Below are 27084 nucleotides of genomic sequence, written 5' to 3'. Positions count from 1 at the left end.
ACCCCATTAATGGAATAAACATTGAAGACTATCAGAGTGTCCACAGGATTTACACAATAGCTTGACAAATTTTACTGTACGAACAGCAAAACAAGTACTTTTTTAAGTAATTGTCCTGCATTAAAATGCCAGTAATTTTTTGGATGATGTTAGCTTTTACTTTAACCTGATGTCTTCAGTCCATGTCTAAGTTTCCCCAAATTTTCCTGTAAAAAAAGTAGTGATGTACATGAAATACAATGATTTTTCTCGGCATATCAATACTTGCTGAAAGCCAATTTTGACTTTCAAGATGTACTTGAAACCTCATTCTAAGAATTAATGAGGGAACCAATTACATGAATAAATAGCCAGTCAGATTGGCTAAATTTTGAACATTAGGTCAAGATTACAATAAACCAGGTAATGACATGCAAACCAAGAGTGACTCCAATCTCAGGATGTGTAATACACTGTGAGGACACACAGTGGGAGGACAGAGGGAACCTCTGCATAGCCTGCTCAGGGACATTTTGTGATCAGGAAGTTAGACATCATTAAATAAATGATACCTTAGAAGTTATTCAGCTCTCTTCTATCAAACCAGCAAGGTCTGCACTGCAGTTATTACATGCTTGGCCAAACTGATAAACTTCAATGATGAAGTAACAGGCCTGGCATATTAGGGGAGAGCAAAGGGTTTCATTTCTCTTGGCAGGACCTTCAGCATTGTCTCCCCTAACACCACTTGCATAACACTCAGCAAACTGATGAACTGCATGGTAAATAAAAGAACAGTGGACTGTCAGTTTACATGTGGACTGTAAACTGGCAGAACTACCAGGCTCAAAGGCTTGTGATGTGGCTGGCATGTCCAGCTGGAGGCCAGCCACTTTTTTACTGTGAAAGTAATTAAATGTTGCATAAATTAGCCAGAGAGGATGTGGAGTTTCCCTCTTTGGAGACATTGAAAGCATCAGTGGACACAGCCCAGAGGACTGAGTTCTAGTTTACACTGCTTTGAAAAGCGGAGTTGGAGTAGATGATCTCCAGAGATGATCTCCACTTTAGCCATTCTGTAATTCTGTGACAGTCCCATCTTTGTCTATACCTTGAAGGTATTGGCATACAAAATGTTTGTTTCTTTTATTCAAGGAATGGCACCATCAGTCAGTGTTTTTTTACGGAAAATGTATCAGTTTATTGTCATTTCCTTGACATGTAAGCTGAATTTACAACTCTATTGCCATCCTTATTTTTCCCATTTCTTACTTCAACTTTGCAGAGTGCTCTCTAATGAATAAAGTCTATAGAGTATCTTACACAATGAGAAAAGCGAAGAACCGGTTACCCTTTATTGAGAAAGAGTCATTTTGAAAGCTGCATTTGTTACCTAGCTCTGTTGAGTCAGCACAAAGGTTTTCTTTGTTGCAGAGTAGTTTGTCTATAGTGTGTACCACAGTGTCCTTTGTAAGTATGCTGTATATAAGGTCTGGTATTCCTGTCCCAGGGTTAGCAACTCTGCATGGTGCCACAGTCCTAAGAAAAACTCAGACATGGAAAGCCACTTTCAGGAGCTCCATTTTCCTCCTATTTTTTAATGCCATCCATGTCTGGCAATCACCAATGGTGGGTATTTCTTTTGTGCCTCTGCCTGCTCCTCCTGTATCTATATATAATGCAAAAGAGTAATTTCCTAATCTACACTGTGCTGTTTTACTACAGGCAGATGCAATTTCTAACTGCAGCGGTAGGTCTCAAATCAAAGATACATCTATTTCCCCTATCGTTTTAGGACCTGGGACAATCCACAGACTGAACTCTTAATGCCCCAGTCCTGATTCAGATGTTCCCATGAACCAATCTTTTTCCATGTCCCCCAGGGCCAATGCAACACTGCCACAGTTGTGACACCTCATTTCAGTTCTGAAAAATTTTGCATGGCTGCTGCAAAGAGATCTCAGCTAACCACCAGAAAAATATCTCACTGAACTTCAGATAGAAGCAAAATTGACACATGCTTGGGGATAAGAGAGTGGCACATACAGCAGGGAAGAGAGAATCGCTGGTGAAAGACTTCATTCAGTCAGGGACTTCATTCTTGCTGACGAGAAGACCTTGAAGTCTCAACCTAAAAATTATTGCATTGTTGTAAGAATAAGAAAAAAAAATCACTCATTACTACAAAAGCATTCACAAGGCCATTCAAGCACATTGAAAGCTTCTCTGAAAATATGCCTTCTGATAAGTTTTTGAGCTATGGGATTATTTTTTTTTTTAATTTTACATTTCAATTTTCCCCACCATGTTTTCTCTTATTTAAGTTCATTCTAAATGTACATATATAAATGCAAATATAAATATGTGTATTTATAAACATGTATGCATGTGTGTATGCAAGAATATAACCATATAAGCATATGTTTATTTATTTGCATCCTGTGTGCATGTGTCCAACTACTATAGCAGAATTCTTCAGATGAATAAATGTTTTGCAATCCATTAATTTTTGCCTTCTTCCTGCACTTGTTACACCAGCACCAATTAACTTACAGGGACTGTTTCTAGTACAGTGGTTCTCAATTGAAGCAGCAGTAAGCTCAAAATAATTTTAGGCCAATATTTAGGCAAAGTTGCGAGCTAAAACAAACACAGGGCATGTGTATTTGTCTATGAGGCTCATCCTGCCCTGCACTGCTGCCCAGCTGCTAAGTGAATCCCCAGCCATAATCCCAGAATGAAGAAGAATGTTGGGGATCACGGAGATAGGGTGCTCTTCAGCATCTAACAACAAGCAAGCCGTGCTGCTTGCCAGTGCCTGATGCTGATTATAATCGTCTATGTTGGGAAATGGAGATGTGGCTACATAGAAAAAGTTGGAGCTAAGTCCCTCTGGGCAGGGATGCCCCATCTGTTCCCGAGAACCACCCTACCCCATCCAAGGCTTCAGGGCGGCACAGGGCTGAAATACTCCTGGGAATATCACTGGTGGGCAGGGAATCGAACAGGTCACTGAGTCCTCGTCAACCCCCCCCAGAGCATGTGCTGAAGTTAGTCACTACCAGTAGCTGCTATATTTATAGAGGGATGTCGTAAGTTTGACGTAAGACACGATTTGTTTTTTCTGTACAGCAGGGCAAAGGTGCCTTTCTCCTCCCCTTCTTCAGTTTTTGGATAAACCCTTACTTGTTTTCACAGGAACATTAGCTCAAATCTGCTGCTACTGTGTGCAGCTGATAAAACTATTGCTTGGGAAGACCATATGTCACATGGAACTACTCAAGAGGCATAAAGCCCCACTTTTTGCCAATCCTTTAAAGATACAATTTTATGCTCAGTTAAAATGGAAAAGAGCATTATGTTTAAAGATAAACCTATTTATTGTGCAGCCGCTTTGCTTAATTCTGTCACCAAATTACTTGTTAGTAAGACATTTGGACTGTCTTAAAAAAAAAAAAAAGTTGTTGCACATCACTTTCTCCTTGTTTATCAGTTGCTATGACAATGCTAATGACAATATCACCACAAACAAGGACTAAAATCTTTTACTAGAGATATGAAAAGGCCAAATAAATTTGGAGGAGAAAGTTTCCTTTATTAAAATACTTCTTGTTACCCTCCTTGACCCAGGTAGTTGACCAATATTCAGGGTCTCTACAGGTTGTTTCTGTTTGGAGAACAAATGGATGAGGGAGTGAATTGAGCTTTTTCATGTGTCCCTGTTTGTTTAGAAAAACTGCACACAATGTCCCGTTACACTAGGCACAGCAGGAATCAAAACTATAGTCAGTGTTTTCTCTTTTCCCACTTTCAAGCTTCTTTTGAGCCACAACTCAAGTTATCTCTGCCTTAGGTTTCTCTCAAGGTGAGGGTACAAGGGTTTTCCTTGCTGCCTCTGGTGTGTCCTTGCTACTTGCTATGTCTGCTTCTTTGATGTTTCTGCTGTCACTTTCTGAGTTGCTCCATTTCATCATATGCCACCTTGTCCCCAGCCTTTGCAGTTGGATTCTGGAGAAGTGCCTCAACCCCCACAGTTCAGCACTGTAGGCATGTGTGCCACAGTACGTAGGGTGCGGAATGTTATGGTGCAGCTCCTGGAGTCTCAATGAGGATGTCCCAAAAAGAAGGCAGTTCTTTTCCTAGGGAAAGGAAGCTTTCTCACCCACCATTTTCTGCAAGGTTTCATGGCTGACTTTCAGCATAACACTGAATTTATTTCCAACAGTGTATTTTTGCTCCCTGTCAGATCAGTTTCTCCACAGTAGTGCTATAAGGTGGGGGAGCAGAAAATATGTTACTATTTCCTAACAAAACAGCCTCTGATGCAACTATAATAAAGTTGTGAAAAAGTCCTATAGGAGTTAAACAGATTTGACAGCATTTAATTTCCATAAATTTAGGGCCTGATCCTGCTTATCTTTTGCTAATGAGTACTAGAGGGAGAGAATGCATTTTTTTTTCAGACAAACTAAAGACAGAAATAATGCCCCAGCTCAGCAACAAAAGACAGGTGTGGGATTAAGCTGTTGGGATGTTTTTATGGCCAACAGAGGTAATTTCAGCATTCCTGCTCTGGGTTAGACCCACCTTTGCTGTGACCAACTGATTTCCTGTCCAGGCCTGACTGAGATACACAGACACTGCCTCTGGTAGTAGCTCTGTTGATGTCCATTGGGGCTCTTTGATTGCAACAAAGGTTGCATATGGCATAATCTCCACTCAGACAGGGAAAGCTGTTTGATTTTGAACAGCAAAAACTCATAATAGTTGCATTTTCTTTTGCTTTTAAGGAAACGGACACCAGCAGTTTTAATTTAGCTCATGTTTATGCCAGGGCTATTGACATGGCCCATGCAACACATGCTTGGGCCATGTCAATAGCCTACTGCAATTACTAGAAAACTGCTTCTAGTTGTTCTCAGCCATGACACATCTCTAGTTTTCATATACTTTTTTTTTATCATTTCTTCCATAAACTCAACTCGCCACATTCATATTTATGTAGGTGATGGTCTGTGATGGGATTCAGTGTAGACTCTGAGTGAGAAAGATCCTCCGGTATGACCTCATAGACTTATAACTTTGGAAACAAGTCCTTCACTACCACAGTTGAGCTATAATTTTTGGAAGGCCCCAGCATCACAAATTACGTCTTTGGCCACATTCACAGCAGTAATATAATACTTTGATACTGATGAGACTGTCAGAAGTTGTCCTTCTAGACTGCGTTGTCACCCATTAAACTGGGGTGGGCATGAAGCTGGTGAACTTCATGCCATGAAAAACCTCTGAATTCAATAGAACCTCATTTAAATGGAACATCATATGCCAGAACAGAGGGAGCTTGCACCTTTAATTAAAAATCTCAGGCTATCCATTCATGCAGCCTGTCCTTAATCCCTCGGAAATGCCCTTTGCTGAGATTATTCTTTCTTAATTCATAGACAGTGAACAGTATATATTTGGTTTAGCCTTTGAAACATATATTTTGTTTAGCCTTGGAGAAAAGGGGATGAGTTTTCTCCAAGCACTGTAGAGGGTAAACATCTCTTTGCATGAAGCATCCTGTTATGGGTATGTTGTATGTAAACTAAAGTGAATGATTCTGCTGAGCTCTCAACAGAAGATGGAGTTTGGCATAATCATGTCTTCTGAACACAGGTTTTCTGAACAGTAGGAAAATGGATTTGGATGTGTGCAACTACTGTTGTACAGTATTTGGATTTGGAGGGCAGAGGGGAGGGGGAGTAATTAATTCTCACCTTAAAACTTTGAAGGAAACAGTTCAAAAAGCTCTAGTATGGTTGTTACAATAAGATTGTGAAAAGAAGCATTAGGTATTCTCAGGTTGACAGGTTATTAATTTCTTACATTTTCAATAAATTGATAATCACGAGGTCAGAGTCTTTGGAAAAAAATCTCCCCTCTCAAGCAAGTATCTTTAACAATCCACTCTACTATAATTATTCTCTGTTATACTCTCAGAACAAGGATTTGAGAACTCCTCACTCAACCCTAAATCTGTAGAACAATCCTAGATTTGTATGAACTGGTACATGTCCCAGCCTGATCCAGGACAGAGGGGAGCACTCAAACTTATTTCTCTTGAACCTGCCATGAGACTGGTCTTTATGTTGCCTTACACTGACCTTTTGCTGGCTACAAAACAGCAGTCAGTCTCAGTCAGCATAGAGCTGGGTGTTGAAGATAACCCATGAACATTTTTGGAACCAGTGCAAACCCAGTGTCAGCACTTGCAATACAAGTCTAGCTGAGATATATTTTATGGCATAGAGGGACCACTGGAACTGGATTTAAAGCACTGAACCACAGCCTCAGAAGCATGCTCTAAATGTAAGGTGATTACCCCATGAGGCCATTTTGCCTCAATTCTCTTTTTGGATGTGTTCCACGTTGCTCACAATGCTTTCACATTCACTGAGTCAGAGAGCATGAGAGTAACTCTTCAGTGAAGGGTTCAGGGCACTTGCTGGAGAGGGCAAGCACATGGCTTTCAGCACAGAATGAGGCACTTCAGTAAAGTAGAACAGCATCAACAGGAGCAACAAGCCACCTCCAGCCCCACAGCACTCACTGGCCTGCTTAGCCACATGTTTTTGGAGGGGGACTTGTGGAGGAGTATTTGAGGAAACTGATATCCCCATCCCCTTGCTCTAGCTGAGACCACTGACCATGAGGGAGGAGGGTTCAGTCTCATCCTGTCCTTTCCTACCTAGCCTGCCATGTGTGCATCCCGCTCCTTTCCAGCGCAAGCTGTAAGAGCTCTGTGGCTCTGAGCCAGGGCAGCAACCCCACAGTGAGGGGTTCCAAACAGCTCACTGCACCCTCCTGCTTGTGTCCTGAATCCTGCCTGCATCCTTACTCTGTAACTATTTTGTTCTGTTTATGGCACCTGGCTTAAGGCTGATTTGCCAAGCTACCTTGGCAGGCAGTTTCCCCCTATGCTAACATGACTGGTAGCACTTGACTGACAAAATTCATGTATCAGGTCAGGATCTCTTTTATGCCACCAGCAAACATGCTGTCAGGATTAGTTTAAAGCTCCACCATGTTTAAAGAGGCCAGATAGGTGGTTTGTTCCTTCCTTCATCCTTACACCCTCTTCTCTTCTTATCAGGAACACTGTTTGCTGCTAAACTAATGTTTGCAGCAGTTATTATAAGCACACTGACCTGGGACTTGCCATCATCCCACGAAAGCAATCCTACCCTCAGCTTTGTTAGGAGTGATCTAGTTCCAGGTTTTTATTCGGTGACATATTCTCAATTTTGCTCGTGCTGGTCATTAGCATCTTTGTGGTGAAAATCGGTACTCTTGATACTTAGTTAAAGCCACCTCTTGTTTAACCCCACAGGCCAAAAGCCTCCTCAATCAAAGGCCTGAACATTAGGTTAGACTGAATAGACAATGTGTAGTCACTAGTTAGAGCAATGCCTTTCTTTGGGAGTAAAATATTAACACACTCCTGTGGGAAAAGACAATTCTGACTTGATGATAGCATTTCACAATTTCTAAACAAAAAGCGAGGTAGAGCAAAATCAGGCCCTTGTTCTTTTCCTTAGCTATTATTCCTGACTAAAAGTGTTTGCTCAAAAACTCATTGCAAAGTATTTTTACAGTCCTATATGCTTAAAATTATTACCGTTTTGAAAAACTGACATCAGCTGCTTGTGCCCTGCTTTGTTGTCTACAATCTTCCAAAGACCATTTAGCAAAAGTCCTGGAAACCCCAGTCGTGTGGCACGTGTTTTTTTCTCTTCTCTTTCAGAATAGTTCCATTATTCCACTTTTGAAAGATTTGATATTTTGTTCCTATACTGATTTAGAAGCATCTGCTAATAAATTGACAGGTTTTGACACCTTCCCATAATTTTAGAGCTTTTTCACCTTAGCTACTGAGTGCTGCTTTTATGGTTTCAGAAGGCTTTTTGTTCACACAGCTTCCATCTTGAGTAGCTCGTTGAATGGGGTTGTCAAGACAGCTATGTTTCATGTACGTTTTTCCTGGAACTGAATTCAGTGTTGCCTATAAAATTATAGTTTCTCTGTCTGCAGCAGGTTTTGTTCTGCAACGGCTAGCTTTTGATTTCGGTGATTTCTCTCTTGCTAGCATCAAATCTATTTAAAATACTTTCATAAGGAGATTGTTTTTATTGGTTGCACTTGAAATTAATTTTATTCAGTATATTACCCTCTTTCATTACACACCTAACAGATCTAGGCTCATCATTTGCTCTGTGTGTTCACTGTTGTGCCCAGTGTGTTCACTGGGAATAGAATGTCTGAATATCTGTATCCAGTAAATGGAAAACCAGTTGTCATTAGAGCCTTGTTGCTACTCTTTAACATATGCATCATGGCACTACTCGGAGGCCCTGGCGAATGAAGCTCTGTTTAGCTTGGATCTGTGAGTATCTATATGAAAAGTGAGCATATACTCTAAATAATCACTGGCAGATGAAATAAGTCTTTGCTAAATGTAGCTTGCCAGCAACGTAGTTTTTCTTCATCTAAGATGTAAGCCCTTGGATTTCTTCTGTCTCCAGTAATGTGCCATTACAGTGAGGCTTTTTTTTCTACTTTTGGTTGGCAGATTCCTGCTCTATGGCTTACTTCTAAGGAAGGTCAGTGAAAAGCAACCAGATAAGCAAGCCTAACGTCAGTCTGTGGGTGTAAACTGATCACACAAGATTAATATTTGCTTTAGACACAATAAAAAATAAAATAAATAAAAAAAATTGAAAAAAAAAATGTGGAAAACCACTAATTTAAAGACTTGACACACAGTCTTTGTAGAAGTCATTGTTTTAAACTTTGAAATATTTTTTGTTGTCCCTGTCAAATAACCAAAGACAGAAAGCGATTTAGAACACTGAGCAAGGGTCCAGAGCAAAAACATCAAGTGAAAATGGTAGGCACAGCTAGGATCTGATTGTCTGGTTCTGTATGACAATGTATGAACTTGGGCTTACAGACGAGGTAATCAATTAAGAATCCACTGATTCTTTCCTAGGGCTCACTGAAACTTACCTGATGTCCAGAAGTCTGAAATCTGTGGTAGGCATATGTCTTTTCCTCAGCCTTCTTCCACAAGTAAACCTGCAAGCATGTAAATGGAAGCCTGTTTGCTGGGACAACAGATGAGACACAGTACCCGTTCAGCCACTTTTCACCTGGGGACTGCTTAGGGAGGAAGTCTGAAAAGTCAGGCAGAACACCCAATCCTTTTGAAAACCAGGCATGACAAGAGCTGGGATCTCTTTTTATCAAAGATTGCTGACAATATAGTTCAGGACAGGGAGGGAAGAAATAGTTAATTTTTAAAAAAATTTCCTATTTCTAATTGCAAATTCTAGACACATTTTAAAAATCTGAATGTTATTTTGAAAACTAGTTGAAAATGTTATATTAATGGCTAAGTTTTATACAGATATTTTCATACTATATCTTCATATATTCATAACTAGTTGGTGCTGTGTGCAATATTATTATTTATGTGGTAATAGGGCAGTTCAAAAACGGTTTCATTTTACTGGCATATCACTAAACACTCCTGCTATCTGGTACCAAAACAACTGCAATATTCATAAATCTCCTATTTGATTTGTAGTGAAAAAACATTGACAGCATCAGGATTACAACACAAACAGGAAGCATTCTGTACTAAGAAAGACAGTTATATTAAGTGGATATTGTTATCTTTATCTGTCACTAATTTATCTGTAACAAATTGCTTTTAATAATTTTTTAAAGAACACTTTTAAAAAAGGTAAATAAAAAAGTGAAATTAAAAAAAAAATCTTTCTCATCTCAATGAATTAGACTTTTTAAATGGCTATAATTTCTGCTTTTTCCTAAATTAAAAAAAAAAAAAACCTTAACTATTTCCAGTGAAATATATAGCTATGAAGAAAACAAAGACTTCCAGTAGCATGTTGCTGATCTTGTTACCAATTTTGTGTTTTGAGAATTTTTTGGTGGTACCATAAATAATAGCTTACATTCTAAATATTTCCTTTTTGAATTACACACCAGGCCAAATTCTGCTTTATTATGCATTAAGCACTTATACTAGCTCACAGGTATTTTGGGGATACTATCCATCATAAAACTGGGGCAGATTTTGCAGTCTCCTATCTATTTCATTCTACCTTCCCTTCCCGTTTTTTAACGACTTATATTAAAAGTGTCACCTTAGAAATGTCACAACATGATAAACTGTCACTTGACTTTTCACTTTTTTCACACCTAAATTACTGGACAAAGACTTTAGCAGTAGACCTCTGGTGAATTCCCTTCCAAAGCACCAATATGGATAAGTTCTATCATACTCCATGCCAGACAATTTGGGTAAGTTTTAGAAGAAGCTGAGAAGTTGTTTCTTGTTTTGGTTTCTATTACACTTCTATGCAGTATATAAGTTATTCATGTTATTTATTCTGGTGCTTTATTAAATCATTGCACTTTCCTGTTTTTTCTTGGTTGTTTGACCTTGTATGATATTTAGCACTCAAGAGTGGTGTGAGAAGGGACACTTATATCTTATTTTGTGTTTAGAAGGGGGAATTCTGCTTTGACTCTGTTGTGGCTGTTGACAAACACTGACAAGGGCAGCCCTGGCCAGTTAACCTTTTGCAAAGTTATGCCAAACCAATTACAGAAATCTGACATGAAGCACTCATCTTCAGCTTCCCAGTTGCCAAATACACATTTTTTTTTCCCACAGTAACTTCCTAAGCAAGCACATCAGTACAAGATACCTTGCATGCATACCTTGATATTTTTGCACACCTTTTCTGCTAATATTTCCTTCTCTCACCACCTACAACTGTTTCCCCAATGCCAACACATATTTTGCAAGATCTGTAAGATGGCTGAAAACCCCCCCAACCTCCAATTGCTATTTGCAATGTGATTAGACAGGTCAAGTTTAATTTCAGCACCGTGCATGAATCTGTTATCCAATCATCCTAATGATACACTACTCAAACCAGCAGTGGTGCTGAGGATGGAAAGAAAACCTTGATTTTAAGTTGTCTGCCAATGATTGCAGTTTTCATAACACTAACGCAATCATCCTTGGCTCCCTTTGCCAAAGGTAGGGAACATTCATATCTCTTCATGTCACTGGACCTGGAGCTGTGTGACAGATGAGTAAAGGTATGACAGAAAGAATGCAGCACTGCAAGAGGGACTGCTTTTCCTCAGCATTAAGGCAAAGGTATATGCTTAATAAAATCAGATTTAAGAATAATTTAAGAAATATTTTACTTTAAGAATACCATCTTTCCAAATACTTTAAGAAAATACCATCTTTCAGGTAGAAGATACAGCCCCTCCTCATCTGAATATTGCTCTCTAGGTTACATAATCCAGCCTACTGAATCAAGAAACCACCAGCAGCAGTCTCAGATAACTTGTTTTGGTTTGCCATTTCATCAGTAGATGCACGTGTTTGAGGCACTCCCATATTTAGTGGAATATGCCTCCTTGCAGGGACACAGCTTATTGGATGGCATACATGCCTTGCTGCACACCCTGCCAGGGCCTGAGCATCTCCCAGCAAACAGCCCTCCAGCCAGCAAGATGTGCTGCTTGATAAGGGAGGAATCACTGCCAGATCAAGACAGCTACTGTGAGATGCAGGAACAGGCTGAATCAGCACAGGCAGATCAAAACGTCAGCACAGCTGTCACCTCTGCATGCTAAAGTTTCTTGCAGGGAAGTGAAACAGCTAGAGAAGGGAACTCTTTGCCTCTAGTTTTCATAATGTCACTCCAGAGCTGCTCTGTATGCATGCTTTGCCTCTGTGAGACTCTTTGGAATGTCTATTATCCATGGGAAAAAACCCTTTCCCAATACAGACTATAAGCAGAGGCACCAGAGTCAAGCAGGAGCATTGGAACACTTGTGATACAGTAAACTAGAGCCTCTATGTGTAGCTGTCCTGTGACAGCACCTCCCATTCCCATTTCCAGAATACCTCCTGGTCCTTAAATGTGCCAAACACAAAATTTGGCACTAAGAGCTGACTTCTGCGAAAACATAAATTGACAGATTACCTTCTTTTTTAAGAAGCCCCACTTATTCCATTTTCCCCAGAGCCAAGCATGATGTGCAGTCATGCAAGAATAAAATACACTCTCTTTAAAATCACTTTTCATTTCTGTGCTGGGGTTGTCCTGGCAATATAACCTCTGAGCTGCTGGCAATATGGTCTTTTGCCCACCCAGGCTCTACCCACAGCAAACCACATGGGCCACATTTATGAGAAAAGCTCAGCCCTCAAATACAGAGGAGAGGAATCAGACAACTGCTGACGCCAGGCAAGGACCTGCCAGGGGTCCCTCCATGAACTTGAGCAAAATCACAGAATTATAGAATTGTAAAGGTTGGAAAAGACCACTAAGATCACGGAACTCATCTGTTATCACCCCAGTGGTAAAACAGGCCCCAGTACCCTATATCAGACACCTGAGCAAACCTAATCATTTCATAATACTAATTCTGTAGTTTCAATTATTTCATAGTCATAGAATGCTTTGGGTTGGAAGGGACCTTGAAGATCATCTAGCTCCAACCCCTCTGCCATGGGCAGGGACACCTTTCACTAGACCAGGTTGCTCAGAACCCCATCCAACCTGGCCTTGAGCACTTTCAGGAATGGGGCATCCACATCTTCTCTGGCCAGCCTGTGCCAGTGCTTCCCCATCCTCAGAACACATTTTCTTCCTAATAACCAATCTAAAACCACCATCCTTCAGTTTAAAGCCATTCCCATTCCCCCTTGTTCTATCACTACATGCTGTTGTCAAAAGTCCCTATCCAGCTTTTTTGGAGGCCCCATTAGGTACTAAAGGTGCTATAAAGGTATTATAAAGGAAGATGCTGTTAAGTCTCCTTGAAGCCTTCTCCTTCCCAGGCTGAACAACCAACTCTCTCAGCCTTTCCTCACAGGAAAAGTGAGGAAAGGCAGCAGCCCTCTGATCATCTTCCTGGTTCCCCTTTAACTCCTTTGAACAGGTCCACGTTCTCAGCCCATCCTCAGCACTCCCAGCTATTAATATTTAACAACTTACTCTCCCTACAATATTTACCTAAAACGATGTGGCAAAAACTGACTGGAAAAAATTAAAAGAAAAAAAAAAAAAAAGAAAACAAACAAAGAAAACAAAACAAAGACATCCCGATGTCTGAGCCTGTAACCTATTTTCAGTGATGGGGTGCGGGGGAGGATAACCCACACCATCTCAGAGAGCTGGAGAAATGTTCTGCCCATTCCTCAGCCTCACCCTGCCTCCCCCTGACAACAAACACCTCCTCAGCACGTCAAGATTCCCGCAAAAACACCCCGAGTGAGAACTGCTCTGGTGCGTACTTGAAATCGCTGGCAACGAAGGGGTGTTGGGTGCTAGAGGTACGCTCGGGGCAGTGAGGGGTGCCTGGGGCGAGGATGGGTGCTTGGGGCAAGGAAGCTGAAGCGGAGCTTCCTCCTCAGGACTTAGGGCAAGGAAAGAGCTTTCTTTAACAGGGAGGGAGGTATTATGTTATTACAGTAAGGGACGGAGCCTGCCCGTCCTTCCCGGCCCCTCAGGCGGCGGAGGCGCGGCCGCCGGGCTCCCCCTGGAGGTGGCGGGGGGCGGCGGCGGCGGGCAGCGCTGGGCTGCGGCGGCGGGGCCGCGGCCCTCCCTCGCTTGGCAGCTGAGTAGTAGTAATGCTAATGATAAAAATTAAAACAACGAAGCCGTTATTGTTGCTGCTGTTGTTGTTGTTGTTGTTAGTTTAGGTAATTCACCAGCAATCGTTGCGTGGACAGCCCCCCTTTAAAGAAGGCTCCGGAATAGGAGCCAGCCGGGCAGGGCCCGTTGTCTCCCGGCACGGCTTTCCCAAGGAGAGCGGATCCATGCCGTCCTCCTGCAGGCAAAGTTGGATCTGCATGGCCTTTGCGTGCCTGCGAACTGCAGGATTGCGGGATCGGGGATCTGCGGCCACGCTGCTGTTGAAGGTAATGGACGGGGAGGGCCAATCTTCTGGTGTGCGTGCCGTGGTGACGCGTCCAGCACTGGAAGCGTTGTCACTGCCCCTCCAGGGTCACCTCAGCCAGCACCCTGCAAAGGAGATGTGTGCTGCGATGGAAAAAAAGATCTGCAATCCCTTGTTCGTGTGTTAAACGCCATCATGGAGTGGCTAACCATAGGAATAGGTCACAGCTAGACACATTGGTGGGTGGTGAAAAACTAAAAAGAGTCTAGGCTTCATCTTCTGCATTATAAATAAATGAGGAGGAAAACTTTGATTCATCAGCACAGGCTAATGATGAGGGTTTAGGCTGTCATAAGCCTCTACAGTTTGCTCCAGTCCCACAGAAGTGGGACCTCCAAACATACCTCAGAGGTTTCTGATTGATGAATTTCTGGTTATTTAGTGAAGCCCTGGCTACTCAGGCCGTGAAAAGTGGGAACTAGGTCTGGAGTTAACATGTCGAGGGAGTCTAAGAGCAGTGAAACCTGTACCCCCTGCTTTTTCTCATGCTTTGGTGCTACCAAATCCTGCTCAGAGCAATGTCTGTGTTGCCTCAGTCTTCAAATCCTATTACAGGTGATTAAAATAATCTAGAGTTAACAAATTCCCAAATCACCCTACCCAAGTCCTTGTATGAAAGAAAGGGCATAATTTCCGACAGACTGGATGTGGAAAAATTAATTTCCTGGCATCCAAACATAAGAACAGCCATGCTGGTTAAGACAAGTCCATCCAGCCCAATAGACTGTCTCAAATATAAACAACAGCTGATGCCTGGGGAATGGCATAAGAGAGGGGTAAGCACACAATGATAGTTCCCTGGCATGTTGTCCCAAACTCCAGCAAGCTGTGGCTCAGGGACTTCCCTGAGACAGATGTGGTATCTTTAAATTTAATAGCCCTTGATGGATTTTTGCTTCCATGAATTTGTGTAATTGCTTTTTGAACCCATATCAATTTTTGACATTGCAGCATCCTGTGACAATTAGTGACACACTCCAACAAAGCAGGGTTTAAAGAAGAGCCCTTATTTTGTTTGTTTTGAACAGGCCTCCTAATAATTTCATCTGATGCTTCTAGTTCTTGTGGTATGAGAGTCAATTACAATCATTCTCTATTTGCCTTCTCGGTGCCATTCATGATTTTACAGATTTCTCTCATGTCCTCCCTCACATTTTGATTTTTCAGATATGTATTCTTCATCTACTGTGAAATCCCAGTACAGAAGCCATGTCAAAGCCTGGACCTTCCTCTGGCCCTAGTGTTACTGTTTTGGAACTAGCAGGCTTGAACAGCACCGTTTTCAGGGTGTAGACACATCAGATGTATTTATATCAGAATGCAGAAGTGTTTTTAGGTTTGTTTCTTCCATACTAAATTTAAAATTTTATTTACTTTTTGAACACTGCTGAGAATGGATCTGGCATTTTCATAAATATGTCTAGATTTCACAGCTCTTCAAGGATTTCTTCTCTGAGAGCTAACAGTGAGTGCAGCACCCTCAGCTCTGTATGTAAAGTCTGCTTTGCCCACTGGCATTACAGTACACATATCTATGTGTACTATGTGCTGCCTTTTCTCTGTTTTATCACCCGATTACTCAATATCATGAGATGATGTTTTTGTCATGTGTCTTGTTTCTGCTACCATAAATAACGTTGTGTCACCCACAAGTTTGCCACCTTGCTGTTCGACCCCTTTCTAGCGTATGAGACTGGCAGATGGGTTTGATACTTGCTTAAGATCCTGATGATATTAGAAGGGTGCTGGAGGAGGAAGTAGTGGGCAACTATTTCTCCTCTTTCCATCAGCACAGCTTGCATCTCACCTAGATTCAGATTGAGCCAGCTGCTCCTCAGGGAGGTGCTGGCAGGCTCTTTTTGACCCTGCAGCACATTTGGAGGGATGCTGGTGCAGGCTGTCCGTCGTGCACAGGGCCAGCTGTTCAGCTGACACAACCGATTTAACGGCTGGAGACGAGGAGCCAGCCATCACGGCCATGGGGACAGCTGACATGGAGGTGGGGTGGCCTCAGCTGGACACAGTGATGGAGACAGGTGGGGTGGTCTGAACAGAGTCCATGGGGCAGTGCTGGGTTGAGGGTGAACCTGCAGAAGCAGTGCTCATTCTTTGCCCACCTTGTGGTGGTGTCATCGTTGTTCCCTCCACACAAGCTGACAGGTATGTTTGTTATTAATAACAAGCAGGACTTTCAGAGGCAGGCCCCTGCTTCCTCACTGCTTGTCAGTGCTGAGCACGGCCGGTCAGAGCATGCTGTGAGCGCTGCTCACACAGCCAGAGCTGTCCCCGGTGTGTCCCATTCCAGCGTGTCAGCCAAGCGTTTAAGACACCTGCTTCTTTTCGCTCCTGTGCTGGCCGCAGACTAATAGGGACAAACGGGAAGAGGACCTAGCAGAATGCAGAAAATAATCATCCTGTGCCAAAAGGGAATGTATGATCAAAACTACAATGGACAGGCAAGCAGCGAGGCAGTGACCCGAGGCAGCGCAATGTGTCAGGAAGAGAGAGCAGCAGCCCAGGGACAGCAACAGCCCAGAGCCTCAATTTGTAATGACTGTGTGGACCACATGCCAAAAAGTCTCTCCCCTCCTTGCTCCAGAGAGCTCTCCTAATGCTCTTAGCCACTTGGACATCACAAGAGAAAGAGCCTACATGTTTCCAGCACACAACCAAAGGCATTTGCTTAAGCAAAGTGCTGCTGTGCTTCGGCACTGCCGAACCTGCCTCTGACTCGGAGTGCTCCAAACACCTGTGAGTCAGACGATGGGAAATTCTCCCTGTCTTCACAAGCACAGATGAGTTTGAACCTTCTGGGCATTTTAGCAGTTTACCATCTGCACATATAACCTTTTTTCTGAGCACACTGAAGTCTTGTAGGAGGATGTTAAATCCAGGAACCAAAATAAGGAAACATGTTTACACCTGCTACATCTGTTCAAGAATTTCCAGCCTCTATTACACTTTTGACTTTCACATTCCCCCTCCTCCTCCTTCCTGTTTGGTCAAATGCCACCATGTTAAAAACAATCCTGTATTTTTCCCCCTAAGTCTCACAGACTTTCTATCAAATCTTGTGAAAACTTACAGCATATGAAAGAAGCTGTGAAATGGTCTAGCAACAGAAGCAAGTGCTGGCTGCAGTCTCTCTTCCTTATCCAGGATTTTCAGATACTGGGATTCACTGTGAACAAAAATGACATTAACTACATGAAATATGGTGATTTTGGTTTTTTTTTAAAACTAGAATGAAAAATGAAGAGTCAAACTGTTTCTGATACAGATTAAATCTTTCAGGAAACCAGGTACAATAAAAAAAATTCAAAAAATAGATTGTGAGAAGTATTATAGCACACCAAAACAGCAGCACAAAGAAGATCTCTCTTAGCAGATGCCCCAGTCAGTTATAACTGGTTTGCTGTAGAAGACAAAACATATTAATATCTCCTGTCAGACGTGATCTGTTTCACTAAAAGAATTACCTTTATGATTGCACCTACTGCCAACTCAGACCCATAGATATGAAACATTTATAAAAAGGAAAAAGATATCCCACTTGTTGGGGGATGATAGCAAAATAATTCTACTGAGCAGCATTCAAAGTAGATTTATTTTCATAATTTTCACCAAATTTTATGTTAAGGTTTTTATGGGAAATATTATAAACTATTTTTAAGTGAAGCAAGTACTTTGGATAAAATTAATTCAAGAGTGTCCAGTAGCATTTTTATAATATTTCAAATTAAGGTATTGATAAAGAGATTGAAAAATAGAGCAAGAGATACAAAAATTATTGGATATGTTCAGATATTTTTCTCTGAGTAATCTGGTTTTTTCTAATGAATTTTCTCTTGGAAGATTTACATTGGATTTGTGAATATGTGAGCTGGATTATTAATAATATGGGCAACGTGGTGGTACTGGAAAAAATCCTCTTCTCCCTGTCATTTCCTAATAAAGCCCAGTTAATGGAAGGCAAATATTTTCACGGGTCAACAGGTAACTAAGGAGAGTGGTGTTTAGTGATTGTGGCATTTGGTGTTATGATAGGGGCCTCTGTTTCTTTGACTTGCTGTGAGATGCTTGTACAAAGCATGCTTCCTAAAGCAGTAAGAGAAATTAACAATATTAAGGTCAATACGGGACATATTTGGGAAGGTTTGAGGCAAGTCCTGTGGTCCTAACTCAGGCAAATTCTCACTGACAGGTCTTGGCCAATACAATCTGCAGGTGTCCACTTTCTTTCAGCATTTAGCCCAGTATTCAACCAGAAGAAAGCAGTTCAGTAATTCATTAGGATATGATCATGCCGGGCTGGTTTCTAATTGTTCAAAATACCATTGGAGGCACTCCAGGATGCTGCACAGCACTCCACAGCTGGCAGCCATGGTACACAGGCGGGTATGCCACCCAAATAGAGCTGAATAGCATGAGAGCCACAGGAGGAGAGCAAAAATCCCTTGCTTCCAAGCCCATGGGAACCTTCCTGTGTTGTGAGGAGGGAGCTGCAGGTGCAGGGAGCTGTAGGCAGGATGAGTGCAATGCGCAACCCCACTGCCTCATGCCAAAGAGAAATGTTAGCGGCAAAATAATTTTACTCCTGGCTGTCAAATGGGAGCTGCGGGGTTCCTCTCCTAACAATGAAAGGCAGACTACTGTGCATTAACAGCCCTGCCGGTGCACAAAGTGGCCTAGCCTGTTATTAAACTGTACAGCTAAAGCTGTTGTTCTCCACTTAGCTGAAAGTGAGTTACCATATTGCAGGTCCCCCAAGACGTTCCCTACCCTTGACATATCCTCTCCCTCGCATGAGTGGTAATGACTGGGATCAGATCCCTTAGGCTCCTGCCTGCACTGTTTTACCTTGCTTTAGAGCAGCGTTTTTGAATAACAGAGATCTGGTCTGTCCCCTCTCCTCTTGTCTGCTCTCCCCCCTCAACTCCCCTCTTTCCCCCAGCCTTTATTCCTGAAATTCTTTAGTGGCCATAAGGATCTTTCTCTACAACAAATACAGCCAAGATAGCTCAACTGTCCTCTAAGAAGGTTGCAGGTGGGGTTTCCCTGCACAGCATAGATTGGATTTTAAATGTATGCAAATAAGCATTTGTGTGCTCAACCCATGACACAGGAGCATCAGGATTTACTCGCTGACAGTTTTTTCTTGCACTTTAGAATTCATGTTTGCAAATTTGGCTCTGAAATTAACAGAACTATAGTAATAATGTAATTCTGACTTCCTGGGAATTTCACAGCCATACTGACTAAGAACTTGAGCCTTAAAAGCTGTACAAAGGATACACAGATTTATTTTGTTATACACACATATTTTTTTTAGAGGAAAAGATTTGCTTAGTGTTAGTCTGACTTCCTCAGGATAGACTGAATGGCCTTCACATACAGCCATACAGCGCCATAGCAGATAAAATCAGTCCTTTCCCTAGCAGCCTTTTTGTGTCACTGCCTGGCTTTGCTTGTTGTGTGTATGCAGTCTTGATCTGTCGCTTTCTCCAAGGCCAGCAAAGTAAACTCATGCTCCTGACTCATAGCTCCAGATGGATTCAAGCTCAAGCACACCGTCCCCCTGGAATTTGGCATATGTAGGTTTATATGCCCTAATCAATCAGGCTGATTTCAGTTAATCCTAATCGTCCTATTAGGGTTCCCAGATAGCAACAACAGCAGCTAGAAATCCCCAAGCAGCCTAATTGACTTCATCTAATTACATTCCTTCTTGAGATTTCCATTAAACTACCCCCTGAATTCATTACAGTGGTTGGCTGTAGGTTTTTAGGGCTTCTTAAAAAACATATGCAGCTATTGGTATAGCTCAATTCTAAGGAGCTGAAGTAGTTACTATATATAAGGGCTTGCCACCTCCACACAGCTATCTGTCAGTTGTCCTGCTCTGGCATATATCAAATGTGCCATCTAATCACTGTGGGGGATACCAGTTTTCACTCCTGGCACTTAGGCTCATTTCTGTCGATGTGCCGGACGTGGCTCTTCCCTTGTAGCACTGAACGAACTGCACGAGTCAAGAGACTGCCAGCTCCTATTAACCTCTTGCATAAAGGATTTATAGATATGTCTCATTATAAAGTAAGGAGCTGACATTCATCTCAAAAGCAGTTAGCTTGGAAAAGAATGCTCTTTTGTCAGTATTCACCTTCTTCTCTGTTCCTTCTGTGGTAGTAAATTGTAAACAGCTCAGTCGAGATGGCATCTGTCATGGTTAGGTTTCTTCGGCTAATTTGATAACTTCTTCCATTAAAGTAATGCTTTGGCTTCCCAAATGTAGTTAAGCTGTGAATTCCTGCTTTTTGCACAATCCTACAGGGCAGCCCTGGGGAGAAAAAAAAAAAAAAAAAAAAAAAAAAAAGGCCATTTCTACCCTCAGCATTTAAAAAAGCAGAAATTTCTGGGGTAAGGATGAAATTGTTTGATTCCAGCCTGGTTTCCTCTGTATGTGCAACTGAGATCACCTTCCATGAAACCTGGGGAGGCTGGAAGCAAAGGGTCTTTTTCATAGGCAGTTTTGTATACAGTATGCATGCATGTCAATGCTTTGACTGGAGTTCACTCAAAAATGAAAACAAAGTGCACACTAGACGCTGGGAGATAGGCACTTTGATAACTGTCATGTTGGAAAATGCCTTATAAGTGAGACAAGCCTTTGTGTTCAGTCTGTTTGGAAACTGATGCCACTGATCACTTTTACGGACAGTTCCTCTAGGTGGGAATGACACAGATATCATTCACACAGAAACTGCCAGATTGATGTCAGTAAGACAGCAGAGTGTTCAGGTTCATTGGAAGGAATACAATACCTTTGATAAAATAAAATCCTTGACTGCGCAGAGGGAGCAGGCCAAAAAAGAATGTATCCCTGCCAAATGTTTACTCTTGCATCTCTGCCTCATGGAGGGTGTGTTTTCTTTCAAGGCAGAGCCAAGGACAGCCAGGAAGTTCTGTGGGAATAACACCTGATTGTTGCAGGGAAACAACTCTGTAATTAAGCCATACACAATGTTGTGGCGATTTGAACTAAGTTTAGGCATTTGCAAATCACAGAATCATAACATTTTTTTGAGGGGAGATAATATTTTACAAAAATAATAACGTTTACACTAGATTAATGGCTGCTTGACTGTAGAGACCACCGGTGAACAGAGTATCTGTCCAAGGTCAGAACTGCAGACACAATAAGTCACTAGAAAGTTTTGTGCAGAAGGAGTTGTCCTAAACAGATATTTCTAAGAGCTGGCTAAGGTTGATAATTACTTCTCAGAATAACTTTGAACTGACATTTTTCGAATCATTTTCATTCCAGAGGGATTAGTAAATCTTTTTAGCAGAAGGAACACACACCAAAACTTATAAAATGCATTTACAAAAAAATTCTGAAATAATTAAATGCCAGTTTTGGACGACTTTTCTCCCTTTTCTTGTTCAGTTTTGGCACTAACATGCAAAAGGAAGCTCAGGAGGGGAAGTGTGGGAGGAAAACAAAAACCAAAAAGAATACAAACCAGAACCGAAGAGACTTTAAGAGGTTTCTTAGAATTGGAGATGTTATAGGAGTGACTTTATAGGAGATGCAGACACTCTGTAGGCACTGGGTTAAGCAAAGGCCTAATTCCTCCACACTCAGCAGAGGCACTGGCTGAAAATCCCTCTATTGTTTCAGCAAACACAGGCAGTATTTCTACCAGTGCAGTACATGCTCCAATGCAAATCAGCCTTATGTAAACATCTTGACTCCTTATATTCAATATTATGCTCTCCAGATTATTTATGCAACACACATAAAGGAAGATCTCAGTAACTTTTGAGGTGTAAGTTTTTGACTTTTGGGGAAAGCACACCTTTCCTGTGCAGCTTACTTTAAAATAGTAAACATTTTTACTTTAGTCCAGAAAAATCTGATCTGACATGTTTCTCTCACTGATACACAGTGTTCCACACCCCAAACTTCTTATTTGTCATCAAATTATATAATCTAACCAATTCTTTTTTACCTTCTTCTAAAATACAGACCCATGCAGGGGCATGGAAAATAGACAAATTTTAAAAAATGCCCTTGAAATGATGAGGACTAGAAATGCACTATGTTCAGCTAACAATTCTTTTGTAGCAGTCAGACACTGGTGTGTTCATACAATGAGTATTTCCACCTCTCTTTGTGGGCATGGACAGGTGTGTGCACACGCATAGTGTGCTTCTGCAGTGAGGTTGTCTTAGTGCTGCTAGAGGCACAGAAAGAACCATAAATAGAACCATAAATTCTACTTGCTTTTTCTTGGGAAGACATTTCTGAAAAAGCAGGGTTCCGTAGGGCTAAAAGTTTATCACTGTTTCTGGGTGGTTTTTTGGTTTGTTTTTTTTTTCTAATATGTGTTATTTGTGGTCTGCTGGGCATAGCTTTGGGGGCCCAAAGCCACATAAGGCAGAAGTGCCTAGATGCTTCAGAAAGCCTCCAGATTACATGTCATCCATAGTACCTCCTGCTGGCACTAGGACAAGTTCTTCACCTGTTTCTGGTTCACCACTCCCAGCTGTGCCTATGCTCACAAGCACCACATAGCTGCCGACCTACGTGTGGGGAACAGCTGGCTCCCCAGGAAGCCCACAGAAGTCAAGGGGAGGACAACATTAGTGAATGACAGACTATGGGGAGGTCCCCAAAGTGCACTTTTGTTCATCTAGTCAGTCATCAATTTCACCAGCTCAGCGTCTTGGCTGGCAGCTCCTTGAGGTTTGCAGAAAATAGTAGGGCATGTTGATGTTTTCTGTTGCACCAGCTGGAACTAGAACCAGACGGGGTGATGTTTCTGGTTTAATGGGCACATTACAGCCTTCCTTCCCTTACAAACACAGGGGCTGCATTGCTTGCTCAGAGTAATGCAGTGCATGTCACGGTCTGAGGGGGCTATGGGATAGGGGAGAAGCCAGTGTGTTTTGGCAGAGGGTGGTAAGCAGTAATGCCTCATGCAGGTGATGGTGGATGCTCAATGTGATCTTGAGATCAGGTCTGGTTTGCTGAGGGACCAGATCTCGGGGGGTGGACACAAATCCTCAGTGCTGTTAGATAATGATGCTTTGACCAGCTGACCAAACACCCTCAGGTAAAAAATAATCTTAGCATTTGTTTCCCTGCACTGGGACTGCCTGTACAGCAAATACCCTGTGTGGGTGATAAAGGTGGATTGTACACTGTCACTTCCTTTGCCTGTCATACATTTTCCTTAGTGAGACAAGCAGGATGAGAGAAAAATCTGTTCCTGCAACGTGAGCTCAGGCAAAGCTGATCTCACTCTGAGAAAGTATTAGCTTCTTAATTTGTGCTATTGAAACTGTTCTGCGGACTTCCATTTGGTTGGGAAAGGAACTACAAAGTACAACAACTGCCATGCAGGGGAGGCTGCAGATGGCTCAGTAGTAGCACACATACTGTACACCTGCACATGTTTGGCACAGAAGGGTTTGAGTGCAGATTTGTGAGCTAGCCAAGGGAAGACAGATTTATTTTTTTGAGGAGGCAGGAAGATCAGATCACCTCCAGGTGCTACCCTGATAAACACTGAGAATAACTCACCAGTTCTCTACAATTCTTCTATGATCAACTTCATCCTTGAGATAGGAATTAGAGAGATAGATACATTATCTGGGAAGTTGTCCAGATTCATTTCCGAGGGAGTTAAATTCCCAACACAAGGAAGGTTGGTTGGATTTTGTGGGGATTTTTTCCACTTGGTTTGTTTAGGGGGAAGATGGTATTGATTGTAACAGTGTTGTAGGCAACTGGGACATTAGGCACAGTTCAAATTCCCTCAGTTCTTCCATGGCTGAAAGTTTTTGGGGACCTTTTGAGGAGAGAGGCAAACTTCTCTTGCATTTTGCATTTTAGTTTCACTCTTCAAATTAAAACTCAAAGACATTTTGTAAAACAACCAAACACTAATCCCCCTCTATAGCATCCAGAAGAGAAAGAGACCTCCTCCAGAAATCTGTCTCAGTTAGGAAAGAAGCTCTGAGGGGATTTTCCACTTGCTCCAGGAGGCTTTGAGTTCAGCCTGTGCTAGAGGGAATGGCAGCAAGTATCCTTCAGTTCCTCCCCATACCCCAGCAGTCAGCAGCAGAAAATGGGAGGTGAGCAGGAATGGGGTTAAATGATCACCACATTTCCTCATGCCATGTACCTGTAGGATGCCACACAGCCCACAGTCCTACCTAGCTGTGCCTTTTAAGTCCGGTATAACCTGGCTTCCTTAGGTTGGACATATCCCTGCAGGAGGCAGGCATCACATCATACAGTCCCCGAGCTTCTTTGCTTGAAGCAAGTGCTGCTACACCGGGCTGTGTTGCACCACCTGCATGTGCCCTTCTTAAAACATCCTGGGATCTCTACCCTATAAATAGAAAGATCTTGAAAGAAATACATGCAGAAGGAGAAAGCTAAGAGATGTTCATTGTTGGTCCTGTTGTTTCAGCTATAGCCCACAGGGGTAAAGCAAAGTCCTTTCTTTACAAGGTGGTCACAGCAGTTCAATCTTAGTTCCTTTTTAAACCAGTGATTAAACTGATGCAAAGCACAGTGTGTTCACTCTCAGTTCAGTTTAACATTGGCTGACATTGATGACACCTTGCATCGATTTTTGTCTGTCTAATCTAAATTGATATAACCCTGATTTCAAATGAACTAAGCTATGAGTGTTATGCACTCTTTACATTCATGAATTTAAAAGAAAAACCTTTGACCAAAAGGCTGCAGGTTTGTCACAAAGGCAAAACTCACAACTCAATACTTATTTTGACAGTTCTTTCATTAACCTTCACTATAGACAGCTGAGGATAGTTATTTGGGAAGCAGAGTGGTTAATACTTTGCCTAAGTAAATATACCGTACAAACAACCACGAAAGACATGCTTATTTTGTGCAGTAAGAACGAGAAATAATGGACCAGATAATTCATCTAGATTACTTTTCATCATTCTAAGTAAGCTTCTCCATAGAGAAAATTAACACCAGAGTAAACCTAATGCTACATGAAAAGACAAAGATGTTACTTCTGTCCACATTTTTTCATGTTCTTAAAGGCTTCAGTTCTGGCCCTCGTCAGAAGCAAGGTGCTGAGCAGGATGAACTATTGATCACACTCAGCACTGCCATATGTATGGGGCTGTGAACAAGCAGAGCTAGAGGAGGGAAGGAGGAAGTAAGCAAAGAGGAAATAGAAACCTAGAGAATCAAGAGGGTCAACTGCAGAGAAAGTTTTCTCAAGGGTTTGATTGGTAGCTGGTGTGCTTTGCCTTGGGAGAAGTTGGGAAATAACAAGGACCAAAAGCTGTGGTGCACAGAGGTTCACATTCACAGTGCTTGTCTGCTAGTGTTCTGGCAGTGCCTGACACAGACACCTCTGGACAAAGGCTGTCACGTGTCCACTCCTTCCGAGTTTTGGGACAGCCTTAAGCAAATATTAGCCAAAAGAAGCCAAGTTATCTCTGGCCCAGGAGCAATGTATCCAATTCAGCTTGGGTCTAGTTCTCAACTGTACCTTGCTGGGGTGACTGCAGTCCTGCAGGGGCAACACCCTCTATGGGATGAAATTTTTGCAATTGCAGGCACTGGCCTTCAGCAAAAAAATGTCAGCTGATTCATTTCTTTCTGAAAAGCAGGACTGCTATGTGCATGTGGCTGTGCAGATAGGAGAACCAGCCAATTCAAAGTCATGGGTGTATGTTTTTTAAAGGAAAATAACAAAGTTCCCTTCTCTTTACAATTGTTTTTAATATCTCCCTTTCCACATGCTCATCACATGTGTTGGCTCAAGATCACATAATGCAAAAATTGCAAATTCTTTGCAGTGCTCAGCCTTCCATGCACATTTATCAAGCTCAGTCTGGTAAAATCCAACAAGAAGCAAGAAAGAAATCTCAGAAAAAAGTGTTTTCAGACCTTAAAATTCCACTATGGAGAAGAAAAAAAAAGCCTAAAAAGTATAAATAACAAATCATCAAACTCACCACAGCTGTATTCCAGCAGGTTGATAGGTTCTACAGCTTCGAAAGGGTATCTTAACCTTACAGAGAACATGGCTACCATTTTCAGGTGCCAAATTACAACCATCCTTGAGGTTTGGAAGCTAGAAGCACAGTGCTTAGTTAAAGCAGACAACTCTGTTCCAGTCTGGTAGAAGTGATAAAATACATAGTGAAACTTGAGAGAGTGAGATCCTCTCTTTCTCTCCTACTCCCCTTTTTTGCTATATTTTTCCTCTGGTGGGTTGAGGTACCCAGTTGGAGCTCCCAAAATAGAGGAAATCCAGGCAGAAGAGCCTATGCAAGTCTATCAGCAGCCTGCTTTGCCACTGGGCTGACATGTAAAAGTTCTTGGGGTTCTCACTCCTTCCCCCCCTAGTCTTGGCCTGGTTTGTATTTTTCAGGATAAATATGGAATAAAGAGCCTGTCCCTTTAATGCAGATGAAGTGAGAAGGGCAAAACTGTTCCCAAAAAGTCAGTAAAAGTGGTAATGCCTATTAATGATTGCAGCAGAGTGCTTTTCAGTTGCCCTATTAAAGGAGCTCTTTGTCCTAATAAATACCAACGAAAAAGCTTTGTCTCAGAGCACCTTCCCTGTACTTTATTTATAATGAGCCTTCTAATGAGTACATAGTGTTTATGCTTCCTTGAGAGACTCATCACTCCCTCTCTCAGTCTGTTGTTTAACATACAGTACTCCATGAAGGTGTCCCACTCATCCCAAATGCTTCCCCACCCCCACCCACACAAGCCTCCACATACTGCTTGTTTCAAGGGCGTTATGCATCTGTGAAGGAAAAGTAAGCGCTGGAAGAGAAACAGACATCCCAAATTTTTCTCATGACAGTCAGAAAGAGAAGCTGGTGGCTGGAGTTGTCATCATGACAACATGGGCCCATCAAGGGCGGCTCTAAAGCCTTTCCTATGTGTGTCTCAATCAGAAGAGTGTGTTTGCAGCACTATTTAAACAGGTCACATAACAGTCTGTTACACCTGGTAAAATA

General features: G+C 42.0%; 3 long non-coding RNA genes across 7 annotated transcripts in view; 2 read left to right on the top strand and 1 right to left on the bottom strand.

Annotated features, from left to right (window-relative positions):
* The window catches only part of LOC115493779 (uncharacterized), a 399735-nt gene that overhangs the window by 273630 nt on the left and 99021 nt on the right, over positions 1–27084 (top strand). The gene's annotated exons all lie outside the window — the stretch shown is intronic.
* Positions 255–26408, bottom strand: LOC140682333 (uncharacterized). Its single transcript, XR_012053942.1, has 4 exons — positions 26065–26408; positions 17129–17224; positions 9031–9099; positions 255–2110 (listed from the first exon to the last, which is right to left on the bottom strand). It is a non-coding gene; the product is annotated as an uncharacterized lncRNA (long non-coding RNA).
* Positions 12456–27084, top strand: part of LOC121469484 (uncharacterized) — a 28628-nt gene continuing 13999 nt past the window's right edge. The window contains exons 1-3 of one of the 3 annotated variants that reach the window (XR_012053941.1): positions 12456–13370; positions 13782–14005; positions 15211–15626. This is a non-coding gene — a long non-coding RNA (uncharacterized lncRNA). Of the gene's footprint in view, positions 14006–15210; positions 15627–27084 lie in introns of those variants that run through there. The other 2 variants (XR_012053940.1, XR_005979573.2) reach the window with 2 other exon arrangements.

This window comes from Taeniopygia guttata, chromosome 2, assembly GCF_048771995.1.
Source record: "Taeniopygia guttata chromosome 2, bTaeGut7.mat, whole genome shotgun sequence".
In the NCBI taxonomy this organism is placed as follows: domain Eukaryota; kingdom Metazoa; phylum Chordata; class Aves; order Passeriformes; family Estrildidae; genus Taeniopygia; species Taeniopygia guttata.
The sequence above is the reverse complement of the archived record's forward strand: the minus strand, read 5'-3'. Positions and strand labels throughout refer to the sequence as shown.